The sequence below is a fragment of the Biomphalaria glabrata genome, chromosome 2, assembly GCF_947242115.1.
Source record: "Biomphalaria glabrata chromosome 2, xgBioGlab47.1, whole genome shotgun sequence".
In the NCBI taxonomy this organism is placed as follows: Eukaryota; Metazoa; Mollusca; class Gastropoda; family Planorbidae; genus Biomphalaria; species Biomphalaria glabrata.
The window spans coordinates 44,082,190-44,097,570 of record NC_074712.1 but is presented as its reverse complement, the minus strand read 5'-3'; the positions used below and the strand labels follow the sequence as shown (position 1 = coordinate 44,097,570).

Genomic DNA, 15,381 nt, shown 5'->3' with positions numbered 1-15,381 from the left:
TTGCGGACGAGTAGCGAGGGTGTCTTGGGGGCCAACACAACGACCAACCGCCTTTGCCTTCCCGAGCTAATGTTTCTCTTGGAATTGGGTGGACGGTGCGTCCTGAAAAATAAAAGTATAAATCCCATTCATCAACGAGATTCGAATCCAAGGCCCATCACTTCGTATGTCAGGCGCTTTGCCTTTCGGACTTCTCGCCCCAGGCTCACTCGTGGGGGGTTCCATTTGTTAGGAGCTCAAGCTGTCGCAGGCAATCAGCTTGCCTCTTACTCTCTCATCTCCGTTACGCGTACACTACAGCATCCATTATCTATTCTTTTTTACACCTGGTATTTTATTTGTTTGTTAGGTCTAGATCATTTGCATAAAATCACACTATTGTGTTGTTTGACTGTCATATCAGTTACTATTTATGTCTTGACCTTTGATTATGGGGTCAACCTTTGTCAAGTCTTATTCCAAGCCGTCACTCTAACTGCATACTAGAGTAATTTCCCTTGAGTGATCCACCAGAATCAGCCAATTCCGACATGTATTGTTTTAAAACTAATAGTTTGGGTCTGACATCCGTCACAAGAACTTTCACAAATGTTATTGCGTCTGAAAGGTTAATAGCTAGGGGAGAGGGGGCGGAGTTTTGGAATAAAAAAATGGCGTGCGTCATCCCTAAATGTTTTGTTTCATAAAAGTCTTTTCCAAGAATGAGCAGTTCCCTGTGTATAGTTCACTGTTTCCCAACCTATGGCCTGCTGGCTAGATCCGGCCATAGGACCTTATGGCCACAGTGCAAAATGATGCCACACAGATGCTCCGCTCCATGCGTGTTGCCCTTAGTTCAAATAAGTTGGAACACCACGTGACCACTGGATTATATGATTATCATAAAGCTTATATCAACTCACTCTGTCTGTCGGTCTGTCTGTCTGTCTAGTACAAATTTTGAGCACCTTAGTTCTCCCACTTGCCATTCTCGGATCATGTTAAAACTTTGCTCACAATTATTCAATGTCTACTTTTTAGAACCGAATGTCACAAAAAATAAATAACTCATGATATATTTCAGAAGTAACAAACAACTGATACATGAACTGTAGATAAACACCATACCGTTTCAATAAATGAACTGTTACAAATATCCAGGTGTCAATGTTGACAAGTTTTCATGGAAAGACCATCTCGAATCTCTGGCAAAGAAAATTATAAAGCTACCATTTTTCCTATACAAACTTAAAAGCTTTATAAACTACATACAAAGATATTTTGTTACTGTGCAACTTTGCAAAATCTGCATGGAATATCATATGGAATAACGTGTTGACAAGGCAACGCTTCATCTAAGTATTCTAAACTGTTGCGCCGCTTAGACAACATTATAAAAAGAGCATCAAAAATCACACGCACAACACTGCCACACACAACACTACCCCACACAACACTACGCCACACAACACTACCACACACAACACTACCACACACAACACAATCATATTTAAATGAACTTTTGGAACAAAAATATCTCGAATTCGGAAAAATCTTAAAAGATAACCGCCAGCCACAAGTGGGTGACTTCAGTCAATCAAGACTAGAACAGAACAGTACAAAAAAACTCGTTCGTTCCTTACTAGGTCTGACTGTGTCATGGCCACTCGTTGATCAGGAAACGTGAAAAGACGTCTGCGTGTAGTCATTCAATGAACTCTTTCTGTTGTGTCTGTTCTATTTATCTGAAAGTTTTTGTTGTTTTTATTTCAGAAAAAAAGTCCTTGTAATCACTACAAATTTCCAATACGAATCAATAAAGCAGTCTAAGTCTTGTTCCTAACAAAACATGAATCAATCAAAAAGATATGATAAGATAAGATAATTTTTTATAGGTCTAATCAAATGGAAATTCAGTAAATGAAACAATTATTTAATTCATTAGTGGTAATTAATTAATTTTGTTTGATAAGAAAAAGGAAAATAAATATTACAATATTGATAAATATGTGCAGTCTTTCCCTTGTATAAGGTTAGTTTTCTAAGAAAGTATTTTTTTTTATATTTTGCATGTTGTGTGTGTGTGTGTGTGTGTCTGTTATGGTGGATCAATCAGACTGCATTAGGGACACAGCTGGGATGTATGTAAAAGAGTCTAGGCTGCCTAAAAGCCTAAGCAATGAGGATTACTGGAATAATTATAAAAAAGGAAAACATTCAATGAGATTAAGAATTGATAATAATTGGTTGTTGTGTTTAGGAGTTCGTTTATTTCTGAAGAAAACAAAGAAACAAGGGAAAATCTCATACAAAATTGCATGTCTGTCGCAAAGAATGTTGATGTTACTATGAACTCTGATGAGCAGGCTCTACATATATCTTCAAACTCAGTGAGATCATTTCTCACAATGCAGTAAGGAACATCAACCGACGATCTGAAGCATTATCTCAAGTTATTTTTTGATCAAAAAATTAGTCTGGTTTCGTATATCGATACAGGATATCAAACATAACCTTAGCCAATGATCTAGAGCAGCGGTTCTCAACCTTTTAAGCTCGGCGACCCCTTTTTACAATCCCCCACTCTGCCGCGACCCCCCCCCCCCGACACACACATACAGCAATAGAAGAGTAGGCAATAACAATCCATAGTTTCGATGATCTTAATCGACCCCTGGCAAATGGTCAATCGACCCCCAAGGGGGTCGCGACCCACAGGTTGAGAACCCCTGATCTAGAGAAAAAAAAACTTTTGATATGATGTGTTTTTTTTTAATTTCAAAATTATAATCATCAACAGCAGCGGCATTGGAGCATGAACAGGATTTGAGTGACGGTACATATCTAACCGGTCAGACTCCATACAGGTATGTCCACCCTTACATATCTAACCGGTCAGACTCCATACAGGTCTGTCCACCCTTACATATCTACCCGGTCAGACTCCATACAGGTATGTCCACCCTTACATATCTACCCGGTCAGACTCCATACAGGTCTGTCCACCTTTACATGTCTACCCGGTCAGACTCCATACAGGTATGTCCACCCTTACATATCTACCCGGTCAAAATCCATACAGGTCTGTCCACCCTTACATATCTACCCGGTCAGAATCCATACAGGTCTGTCCACCCTTACATATCTACCCGGTCAAAATCCATACAGGTCTGTCCACCCTTACGCGTTGTTCTTTTAGCATTTTTTTTTAAATCTGTTTGTGCTGACACTACAGTACATTAGGAGGTCATCATGCCCCACAATGTGTCGACATGGGAGCCCCTGTGTGTCATACCAGCCCACTAATCATTGTTTTTTTTTTTTGTTGATTTGTTCTGGTCAATTCTGGAGCTCCTAGTGGCAGCTTTCCTAATGACGCACTTTTGTTTTCCAAGGCAAACAAATTTTCTTCTCCAGGTATTTTAAGAACAGCAATCTTCCAAATAAGTCAAGCTCAAAATACCTGAAGTCTTCCTAGTGAAAAAAGGCTTTTAGTTAGTTAGCGTATGTGATGAAAGACTCTCGTTGCTCTATCGCCCTGTGTGTTTACTATGTCCAAATGACATAGATGAGAACACCTGGCATCAGGCGGCTTCCTAACGAGACATCTGCAGATTTACAAGTCCGCGAGAGACACGTTTGAGACTAAAAGAAAATCCGCTGCCGACGACAGATGTGAACGGGAAAAGAGAGCCAAAATCGACAACCGGCGGACAACGGTAATATCGGCGCTGCATGTGGCAAAATATGTAGGTCGCAGCGGGGACTGCGTATCCACGTGAAATACTGCACTCTAAATTCATCTTCGGACTTGAAGACAAGCTTTATTATGTTTATTGTATTTTCCTTTTTAGTCATTTCACACCTACACGAGTCAAATCATTGTGGTTTCGCAAAATGCAACAAGACGCAGGCTAAGACAGTTGTTGTTTCGCTAAATGCAACAAGACGCAGGCTAAGACAGTTGTTGTTTCGCTAAATGCAACAAGACGCAGGCTAAGACAGTTGTTGTTTCGCTAAATGCAACAAGACGCAGGCTAGGACAGTTACAAAACGAAAAAAAAAACATTGTTACGAAAATTAAGATTCCGTTTCTCTTAATATCTAAATTACGTATACACACAATTAGTCGTTAAATATGATTTTGTTCATAATCGTTGCATCGAGCTATCAAATTGACCTTATTCCGTGAGGTGTTTAAGGTCAAAGTGGTCAGGGAGGTATCCCGATGAGGAATCCCAGAGCGGTCAATAAAACGCTCCCTCTCCCCACTCACACGCCCACAGACATGCTGAGATTGAATGTCCAAGCGATGTTAAAGGGTTAATAATAAAAAAAAGCTCGCTCTTTCGACTAGCCAGATTTTTGGACTCAGTTAACCCTTACAAACATTGGCCACGAGAAGCCTGCCAGAAAAGTTCATAAATCTGTATAAATTAAAACGTCTAGATGGTTCGTGCTTGTTGTATGTTTGACATGAATTCGGTCAATTAAGTGGCACCATTTCTTATGCTTTTATTTCTTCTATGATTCTAACACCAAGTTTTAAAAAAAAGCTATATTTATCTTAGTTGGATACTAGAAGAGCTGTAGGAGATAGACGCTTAAAGAAATGAACATTTAAATGTCTACACATTCGTTTAAACACCTAGGCACAGCTAGTAACACATACATGCTGAATCTCACACATATACATGCAGACCTTCACTCAAAGACAATTTTATGAATCGATGTGACAATTTGATTTGACAATTTGATTCATGCTGTTAGCAATTGTATTATCTCCCAATGTCCGACGTATCTTTAGCTTTCTCCTTTCATTTTTCACATACTGGGCATAGTTTTCCTTTTGTTTTAATTTTTTTTTTGATTTTTTTATATTTTTTTTTTTTTTTTTTAGGTTTTTCTTCTCATTTAAAAAAATGTTTATTTTTAGCAGGTCGTATTGATCTAGAGCAGTGATGCTCAACCTAATTTGACCTGCGGGCCATTTTAACTTTCGACACGCGTGTTGCGGGCCACATCAACAAAATGGTAAAATATGAAATCAAAATTCACCTGAAACCATTTGAAACTATTGGATCTAGTTCTTACATTAATTAATGGGAGAGTTAAAGCCTATCATTTTTCACGCGTCTAAAAATATTGCTTTATTTTTACTTAAAATGAGAGCAGCATTGTAGCTACTTTTACCACCAACTATTTTTTTGTCTCTTTTAGGTTAAATCTCTAGGCGTAGTTTAAAAAAAATCTTTTATACGCGGCTCAAACCAAGAAGGCCTTCATATTTGTTTTATAATGCCACTGTAAATGTTTTTTAAACATCCAGACTTTCTTTAGAAACAAAATATGTTGGCTTATTTTCATGTTGCACAAAAAAAGATTCAGAGTTCCATTTCACGAACTCATACTCGTTAAAGGTCATGGCACCAATCCATCAGAGAAATAGCGAGGGCCCTAACAAAGGTACAGATACATTTTCAACTTTTTTTTGAAAAAAAAAAGGGGGGGGGGGAGAATTTATTACTTTTTGTGCCGACTTTTCGCCGTGTTCGGAGGGCCGGATGCAACCACGGTTCTGGCCCGCGGGCCGTACTTTGGGCATCACTGATCTAGATGTAATTGAGTATCAAGAATACTTAGTCACTTAGTCAGTCACAAAATACTTTGACTTATGAAGTATACATATAGTTAGATATATCTGGGGCGACGGTCACTGTTCTATAGTAAACGAAACCAGGGCTCTTGACTTTTCTTGGCAACAAGTCATCAGCAAACGCCTCCATGTGGGACATTTATTTTTGTTAAGGTCTAGATGCCACCAAAAGCTGCCTTAAGGAGCGAGCTTTTAAAGGTGATCGGCTGCCTCATGCACAAGGTCGTCCATATGAGTTTGTGAAATTAAATGAATATAGACTGCTGTCAGTGAAGTTATAGTCTCTTGTGTCAGTGAGGTTATAGTCTCTTGTGTCAGTGAAGTTATAGTCTCTTGTGTCAGTGAAGTTATAGTCTCTTGTGTCAGTGAGGTTATAGTCTCTTGTGTCAGTGAGGTTATAGTCTCTTGTGTCAGTGAAGTTATAGTCTCTTGTGTCAGTGAAGTTATAGTCTCTTGTGTCAGTGAAGTTATAGTCTCTTGTGAATGTAGATAGAAATGAAATTATTTTGTGTCCATGAAAACGTTAGAGTGCACTTACCACTATAGCATGAGATATATTCTTAGCGCCAACTTTACTCATTAAAATATTAGCCTTGATTACAAGATTTGAGTTAACGAGTATTTTTATGTGTATAGTTATTAATGTTGTGATTAGTTTAAACAATGATAATTCCAGGTATGACATACTAAGACCACATCATCAAAGAGGAAATCCGAAACAGAATCACAACGGAATTTGAGCCACAAGATGAGCTTCTGAAACTTCTGACCCTCGTCAAAAAAAAAAAAAAACGCAAGCTAATAGTGTAAAAAAAAAGTTACGTTCCTTATCAGACCATGTGGTCTACAGGGCAGTTGACGTAAAGGTCATCTGTTTTTGTGGCCCACGGTTAATGAGGATGTCATTTAGCCAGCACAACGACCAACCTCCTTTACCTTTTCCCCCAACTAATGTCAGGTACCCATTAGCGCTGGGTGGACTCAAAGGCGGCCAAATATCTCGAAAATAAAAATCTGTCTTCACAAGGATTCGAACCCGGAACCCCCGACTCGGAAGCCAAGCGCTATACCGCTAAGCTACCACGCCTCCCTAAGGGTGTAGTCATTTAATTAGATCCTCAGGGCTCGCCAAGACTTTCCTGCAGGGAACAGTACCAGAGAAAAGAAGGCGAGCAGAAACGATTTGAAGACACTAAAGTATATGCTGGCCTTTAAATGCAAGAGACACTACTCTAACTGAAAGGAATGAACAAAGACGGGGGACAAATCCTATGTGGTGCCCTCGACCATCCAACATAGGGAACAGAAGATAGGGTTGTTAGTAGTAACTACTTTACTCTCAGAGTCAACTCTAGATGACTAGTTAGGAAGGAACTGAAAGGAATACTCAGTAGAATAACTAGTGAATGAGTTAATTGGTTATATCAAAGAAGTCTATCACATCTGCGTTAAATTGTGTTATGTTGGTAGTTGCTTTACAATCTTTCTTCATGGGTCAAATCCTGTTGGATTTAGTCGTACTGAGATGGCCTTCCCTACATCTTAAAAAAGGAAGACTTTTATTATCGTTGAAATGGCCGCATGCATCATTACAACCAAGTTCTTAACTGACTTAAGTTTTGTTTCAAAGCATAAAATTAATCTTGATCGTGAAAAATGACCCCGAACCTGGCCATGCTTTTATCTCCCGGTCGTGCCGGTAGAATACTCATTTATATTAGCTGATAAATGTTACCACAATCTAAATATAGATAAATCACTTCACAGAATGCATAGCGTTAATGTGCTATAAACGGTGGGTAACATTAAAACGCTAGTTCACTTATAAAAGCTTTAGCTAAACTAATACGCGAATAAACCGGAACAGAATGTGTGAGAGAGAACGTAGAGACGTCATTTAAAAGTTTATATACAAGTTTTACTAGAAGTACTCTTTGAACAAGACGAGGCAAGTCAAGATGTCACCTTGAAATACTGAAGTACGAAACAAAACGTAGAGTCTGTCACTGTAACTGTTCAAACAGTAAAAAAAAAAATATATATATAGATGACGGCTGTTAGGAAACCATAAATATGACTGTAAAATACTGAAACAATGAGGAGGATTTATACCCAGTTATGTAATGAAGGATTTAACAAGACATAGGTCTCCTACACCATGACTTAACTGTCCTGAACTAAGACTTAACTGTCATTAACCATGACTTAACTGTCCCGAACTAATTAATACAAATGCTCTTTCTTCCCTAGTGCCATTAGAGAATGGAATGGGTTCCCTGAATCAGTCAGGAAAGTCAACGACTTAGCAAAGTTTAATTCATTGATTAACATGCATGACTAGATTGACACGTGAAATGTGTAGGACGTAATTGTCTTCTTTTTTTCAAGTAACGTCTGTAATATATAAGATAAGAAGAAGAACCATGACTTAGCTGTTCCAAACGAATACTTGCCTGTCCTAAACCATGACTTAACTGTCCCGAATCATGACTTAACTGTCCCGAATCATGACTTAACTGTCCCGAATCATGACTTAACTGTCCCGAATCATGACTTAACTGTTCCGAATCATGACTTAACTGTTCCGAATCATGACTTAATTGTCCCGAATCATGACTTAACTGTTCCGAATCATGACTTAATTTCCCGAATCATGACTTAACTGTTCTGAAACATGACCAGAACCATGACTTAACTGTCCCGAACCATGAATCAACTATATTGAACCATGCACACACATCATACACACATGTTCACATTTTGATTTCAGGATCTGAATAAAAGGGTAGCAAGCAGACGAGGTTGCAATAACATGCTTGCTAAGGGGGAAAAAACATAGAAAAAAAACTTAATTCAACCTAGATCTAGCTTTCATTGACTGACTTTTGTGACTTGCAAAACAACACAGACAAGAGAGTTGTACATTGGAGACAATCTCATCAAGACTGTGACATCATCGTCAAGTAATAACAATATGAAAGACCAACAAAATTTTGTTACTGTAACGTTAGTTGTATGATTTGAAACAACGGCTAGATTCTAGACATTTGTACGATTTGGGTTTTTTCAAGAAACGTGTAGAAGGTCGAGATAGACATCTTGAAGAGAAAGCCACAGAGCGTCCATTGTCAGCCTTGACCCAATGATACATTTATGTATTTGTCTGTGTCTAGCCATGGCTTTGACTCGAGAACTTTTATCTTCAAGTGAGATTTAGTTACATACAGTTATACTCGTGAACCCGCGAGTTATTGTTTGTTGTTGGTGGTTATAGAGTTGACATTGGAAATAAAAGTGCAAACCTGTTTCACTGACAATGCCAGGTTCAAAAGTAGCCAGAATTTGTCAATGAACACCTCGTCATTTTTATTAGAGACATTTATTTGAATTAGACTTTTTTTTTTACTAAAGAACTTCTATTTTTGAGCATCTTATATTCAGAATGATGGTCGACAATCCAGAGATGTATCTAGTGTCTTTTTAATTTGCTAGAAAATATTTAAATGGCAATCTCTTATTTAGCGAGCTGTAAGGTGGACAGCTAGCGAGCTGTAAGGTGGACAGCTAGCGAACTGTAAGGTGGACAGCTTAACAGAGACAAGAAACTCCTTTCAGGAAAAGCTTCAAGTATCAGCTCAGACTTGAGTTTACCTTTCAGTCATATTGAAAAACACCTGGCAGCATACGAAATAGAAACAGACGGGAAGCCGGAGTTTTACAAATACTTAGGAAGATAGACAACAATAAGGACAATAGAAAAGTTACTGCTGAAAGCAGGCGCAGACAATGAAAGGAGAATTAAATGGACCCCCAAGGGAGACCACAGCTTAGTCGGTGTCAGATGTGACAGAATATGTAGATTTAAATCTATTTATATTCCATTTATTAGAATGCACAGCAATTTTTTTTTGTTTTATATATATATATATTCCTAGAAAAAAAAAAGTACAAAGGATAAATCAACTTCGAACTTAAACTGTGTACATGTTTTCCCTTTACTGAACTTTTGGAGTCCTTTCTCCCTCTGAAAACTGAACTAAAAAAAAAAAATCGTGAAATATATAACTCTATTCATGATAGTTCTAGACGGAAGATGAACAGCCAATTCTTTTTCTTTTGTCGACGCGTTTAACCCGGAAGATTAACATAATGACCTGATATGACATTTGGTGATTAAGGGAGTGTTACATTTAACATAAGATGTAGGAAGTTTGCTCTCGTTCTAAACTCTGAATAAAAAAATTAATAAAAACTCCCAATTAATCTTGTCTCCGTACGTGTAAACAAAAAAAAAAAAGGTAAGTTGTGACGCAGTGCCCTACTGTTACGTCACCCACGTTCTAATGTTCAAATTCCTCGGACAAAAGAAGTTCACGTGGGGAGTGGTCCATAACTTGATGGTCTTTACCACCTGGTTGCACTTGTCTTAGTTACCATTCATGATAGGACTCAAGTTCAAAATGTTACAAACTTTTTTTTTTAACTGTAAAAACTGACGTGAAAACTTAAAAAGAAATGTAGAAGTCAAGAACTCAATTCATTGCCTTGAAAAGATTTGCAAACAATCTAAGTTTGTTGGGGCCAACATTCTTGTGAAGTAGACATTCTTTTTCTGTTATTGGGGAGTGGGGCGGTGGCCTTTAACAAATCTTGGTCTGCGGAGACTTAGGGGTCGATTTAATTTAAGAAGAAAAAGACAGTGGTCAATAAGACAGGGAACAATAAGACATGGTCAATAAGACAGTGTCAATTAGACAGGGGATGATAATACAGAGGACAATAAGACAAGAGACAATAAGACAAGGGACAACAAGACAGGGGTCAATAAGACAATAGACAATAAGACAATGGACAATAAGACAGGGTCAATAAGACAGTGTCAATAAGACAGGGAACAATAAGACATGGTCAATAAGACAGTGTCAATTAGACAGGGGATGATAATACAGAGGACAATAAGACAAGAGACAATAAGACAAGGGACAACAAGACAGGGGTCAATAAGACAATAGACAATAAGACAATGGACAATAAGACAGGGTCAATAAGACAGTGTCAATAAGACAGGGGACAATAAGACAGGGGTCAATAAGACAGTGAAAATAAGATTGGAAATAATAAGACAATGGACAATAAGGCAGGGTCAATAAGACAGTTTCAATGAGACAGGAGATAATAATACAGGGGACAATAAGACAGGGGTCAATAAGACAGTGGAAATAAGATAGGGAATAATAAGAAAATGGACAATAAGACAGTTTACAATAAGACAATGGACAATAAGACAGTGGACAATAAGACAATGGACAATAAGACAGTGGACAATAAGACAGTGGACAATAAGACAATGGACAATAAGACAGTGGACAATAAGACAGTTTACAATAAGACAATGGACAATAAGACAGTGGACAATAAGACAATGGACAATAAGACAGTGGACAATAAGACAGTGGACAATAAGACAATGGACAATAAGACAGTGGACAATAAGAAAATGGACAATAAGACAGTGGACAATAAGACAATGGACAATAAGACAGTGGACAATAAGACAATGAACAATAAGACAGGGTCAATAAGATAGAGGCTACGAGGGACTGTGTGAGTTATGGGAGATTGCAAAGAGAGAGAGAGAGAGAGAGAGAGAGAGAGGAGAGAGAGAGGAGAGAGAGAGAGAGAGAGGAGAGAGAGAGAGGAGAGGGCAGATCGCGACACGAAATCAGCAAACAGATGGAGAGAGGGTGTACACAGAGATCTATTATACGAACACAATTTGGTGACATTAATGACATTAGCTCTCAGTTCTTTATGTAGACCAAAGTCTGACTTCAAAAGTAGCAACACTAGATGTCATTTGAAATAACAGCGACAGAAGAAGAGTCTATGTTCAGCTGTATTGACTGACTAGAATACATCTACTTTAGAAAACACACACACAAATGTTCTGTTTTTCTTTTCTTGTACATTTGATCTAGATCTATGTATTGTTCTATTACTCGAGTCCCATATCTAAGGTGTTCATTACCTGCTTCAAGTAGCCACTTACAAAAGATGGTCACAAATAAAAGTTAGAGGTTGTTGTAGAAAGTAGTTCCCCCGCCATTTAAACTAGCCTTTTGTGTGTTTAAGCCCCTTCTTTAAATCAATCAACTACTAGATCTGGATCTAGCCCCATTCTCTATCTCAATCCAATACTAGATCTGGATCTAGCCCCATACTCTATCTCAATCCAATACTAGATCTGGATCTAGCCCCATTCGCTATCTCAATCCAATACTAGATCTGGATCTAGCCCCATTCTCTATCTCAATCCAATACTAGATCTGGATCTAGCCCCATTCTCTATCTCAATCCAATACTAGATCTGGATCTAGCCCCATTCTCTATCTCAATCCAATACTAGATCTGGATCTAGCCCCATTCTCTATCTCAATCCAATACTAGATCTGGATCTAGCCCCATTCTCTATCTCAATCCAATACTAGATCTGGATCTAGCCCCATTCTCTATCTCAATCCAATACTAGATCTGGATCTAGCCCCATTCTCTATCTCAATCCAATACTAGATCTGGATCTAGCCCCACTCTCTATCTCAATCCAATACTAGATCTGGAGCTAGCCCCATTCTCTATCTCAATCAAATACTAGATCTGGATCTAGCCCCATTCTCTATCTCAATCCAATACTAGATCTGGATCTAGCCCCATTCTCTATCTCAATCCAATACTAGATCTGGATCTAGCCCCATTCTCTATCTCAATCCAATACTAGATCTGGAGCTAGCCCCATTCTCTATCTCAATCCAATACTAGATCTGGATCTAGCCCCATCTATCTCAATCCAATACTAGATCTGGATCTAGCCCCATTCTCTATCTCAATCCAATACTAGATCTGGATCTAGCCCCATACTCTATCTCAATCCAATAGGGCCTACTAGATCTGGATCTAGCCCCATACTCTATCTCAATCAAATACTAGATCTGGATCTAGCCCCATTCTCTATCTCAATCCAATACTAGATCTGGATCTAGCCCCACTCTCTATCTCAATCCAATACTAGATCTGGAGCTAGCCCCATTCTCTATCTCAATCAAATACTAGATCTGGAGCTAGCTCCATTCTCTATCTCAATCAAATAGTAGATCTGGATCTAGCCCCATTCTCTATCTCAATCAACTACTAGATCTGGATCTAGCCCCATTCTCTATCTCAATCAAATACTAGATCTGGATCTATCTTCAAGCATTTAAAATCAAATAGTAAGACAAAGTAAAAAACAGCAAGGTACCTGTCTTCTATGTCAAGTCACTTGACATTCAACACTTCCGCAAATGTAACACACAGAAATATGTCAAACTTCTGGTCTGCTTATAAAGGAACACAACTCCACCACATGCGTAACAGTATAAAGGAACACAACTCCACCACATGCGTAACAGTATAAAGGAACACAACTCCACCACATGCGTAACAGTATAAAGGAACACAACTCCACCACATGCGTAACAGTAGAGTCTCCCCACACCCCCCATTTTTATTTACGAACATAAATGCAAAGGGAGCGCACGTAGCTATGCTGGACGTGACGTTTGTAAAGATTTAATGTTAGAAATTACAGACGTTCCATGAAATAATTTTTGATCGCATACAGATGTCCTCGTGTTCTTAACCTGGTCATCCATCATGTTATTTGAAGACTTTAACTAGTTTAAGGTCATTCATTGTCCTGGCTGAACCTTGAAATTTGTTACATGCCGCAGTGGCACTTAAAAAAAAAAAAGCGTTCTTATATGAAATATACCTAGCAGACGTAATAAGATAGCTGCTAATATCTGCACATTTTATTATTTATTGACTGCATCATGATGTACTATAATTAATTGAGATAAACGAATACAATATAGAGTCTACTTACTTTGACTTCTATTGAACTCCCTCTATTGAAAAGTAAAGCATCCAGAGAACTCCTTGAAATAATGAACAAAACGTCAATTTAAAAAAAAAGTCCTCCCAAATGGAAACAAGGTTCTATTAGTTCAAGGTAACTATCTGTTTGGGCTGGTTCACTTGTCAACTATCCAGTTAGCATTATTTACATCTGTTTGTATATGTTCCGCTTGACTAAGCAGTCAACAGTCAAGAACACCTGGCTCAATTAACCATCCAATTTGACAAAGGGTGCAAAATGAACTAACCATGTGATCGTATCTTCCGCAGCTAGATCCATCGCCACAAGCAGATAGATACACAGAGGAGGAGGGGGGAGGTGGACAACAACAAAAAAGTTACGGAGAGGGGGAGGTAAGTCGCGGCGCAAGGCGAGAAAACTCCCGCATTCCTATCAGCCCGGCGTAGTGGTCTTTTTTTGTGCTAAACTCTCTTCGCTGCACACGCAAACACACACACACTTTCTTTTGCGACTCGACTGGGCGCTCACATCGTCTCGGGTCTCGCGTTGTCGCATTAACGCCGGACTAGCACTTGCGCAGAAGGGCGCCTAGCGTGCACCCTCGGAGGGCGCGAGAGTACATGCAGTGGTAGATCTACTAGGAAGTGTTCCTCAAGCACAAGTCGAAAAGTGGTGATGAGTGACACAGGTGTGATATAACCTGCTGACACAGGTGTGATATAACCTGCTGACACAGGTGTGATATAACCTGTTGACACAGGTGTGATATAACCTGCTGACACAGGTGTGATATAACCTGCTGACACAGGTGTGATATAACCTGTTGACACAGGTGTGATATAACCTGCTGACACAGGTGTGATATAACCTGTTGACACAGGTGTGATATAACCTGCTGGCACAGGTGTGATATAACCTGCTGGCACAGGTGTGATATAACCTGTTGACACAGGTGTGATATAACCTGCAGACACAGGTGTGATATAACCTGCTGACACAGGTGTGATATAACCTGCTGACACAGGTGTGATATAACCTGCTGACACAGGTGTGATATAACCTGCTGACACAGGTGTGATATAACCTGCTGACACAGGTGTGATATAACCTGCTGACACAGGTGTGATATAACCTGTTGACACAGGTGTGATATAACCTGCTGGCACAGGTGTGATATAACCTGTTGACACAGGTGTGATATAACCTGCAGACACAGGTGTGATATAACCTGCTGACACAGGTGTGATATAACCTGCTGACACAGGTGTGATATAACCTGCTGACACAGGTGTGATATAACCTGCTGACACAGGTGTGATATAACCTGCTGACACAGGTGTGATATAACCTGCTGACACAGCTGTGATATAACCTGCTGACACAGCTGTGATATAACCTGCTGACACAGGTGTGATATAACCTGCTGACACAGCTGTGATATAACCTGCTGACACAGCTGTGATATAACCTGCTGACACAGGTGTGATATAACCTGCTGACACAGGTGTGATATAACCTGCTGACACAGGTGTGATATAACCTGCAGACACAGGTGTGATATAACATGCAGACACAGGTGTGATATAACCTGCAGACACAGGTGTGATATAACCTGCTGACACAGGTGTGATATAACCTGCTGACACAGGTGTGATATAACCTGCTGACACAGGTGTGATATAACCTGTTGACACAGGTGTGATATAACCTGTTGACACAGGTGTGATATAACCTGCTCCCCCTCCTTTCCATTCATACAGTTCTTTAGAAACATCTAGATCTAGGTCATGTCATTAAAATCTAGACAAGTGTTGATCCTCCCTACCCAAAA

The 15,381-nt window shown here is 39.2% G+C and overlaps 1 protein-coding gene across 5 annotated transcripts in view; it reads right to left on the bottom strand.

Moving 5' to 3' along the window:
• The window catches only part of LOC106055105 (RYamide receptor-like), a 217,814-nt gene extending 203,830 nt beyond the window's left edge, over positions 1-13,984 (bottom strand). For 4 of the 5 annotated variants that reach the window (XM_056020752.1, XM_056020750.1, XM_056020755.1 and 1 more), the window contains exon 1: positions 13,557-13,984. The gene's annotated coding sequence lies outside the window, so the exon portion shown is untranslated. Of the gene's footprint in view, positions 1-12,929; positions 13,143-13,556 lie in introns of those variants that run through there. The other variant, XM_056020753.1, reaches the window with a different exon arrangement.
• Between the last annotated feature and the right edge of the window lie 1,397 nt (positions 13,985-15,381).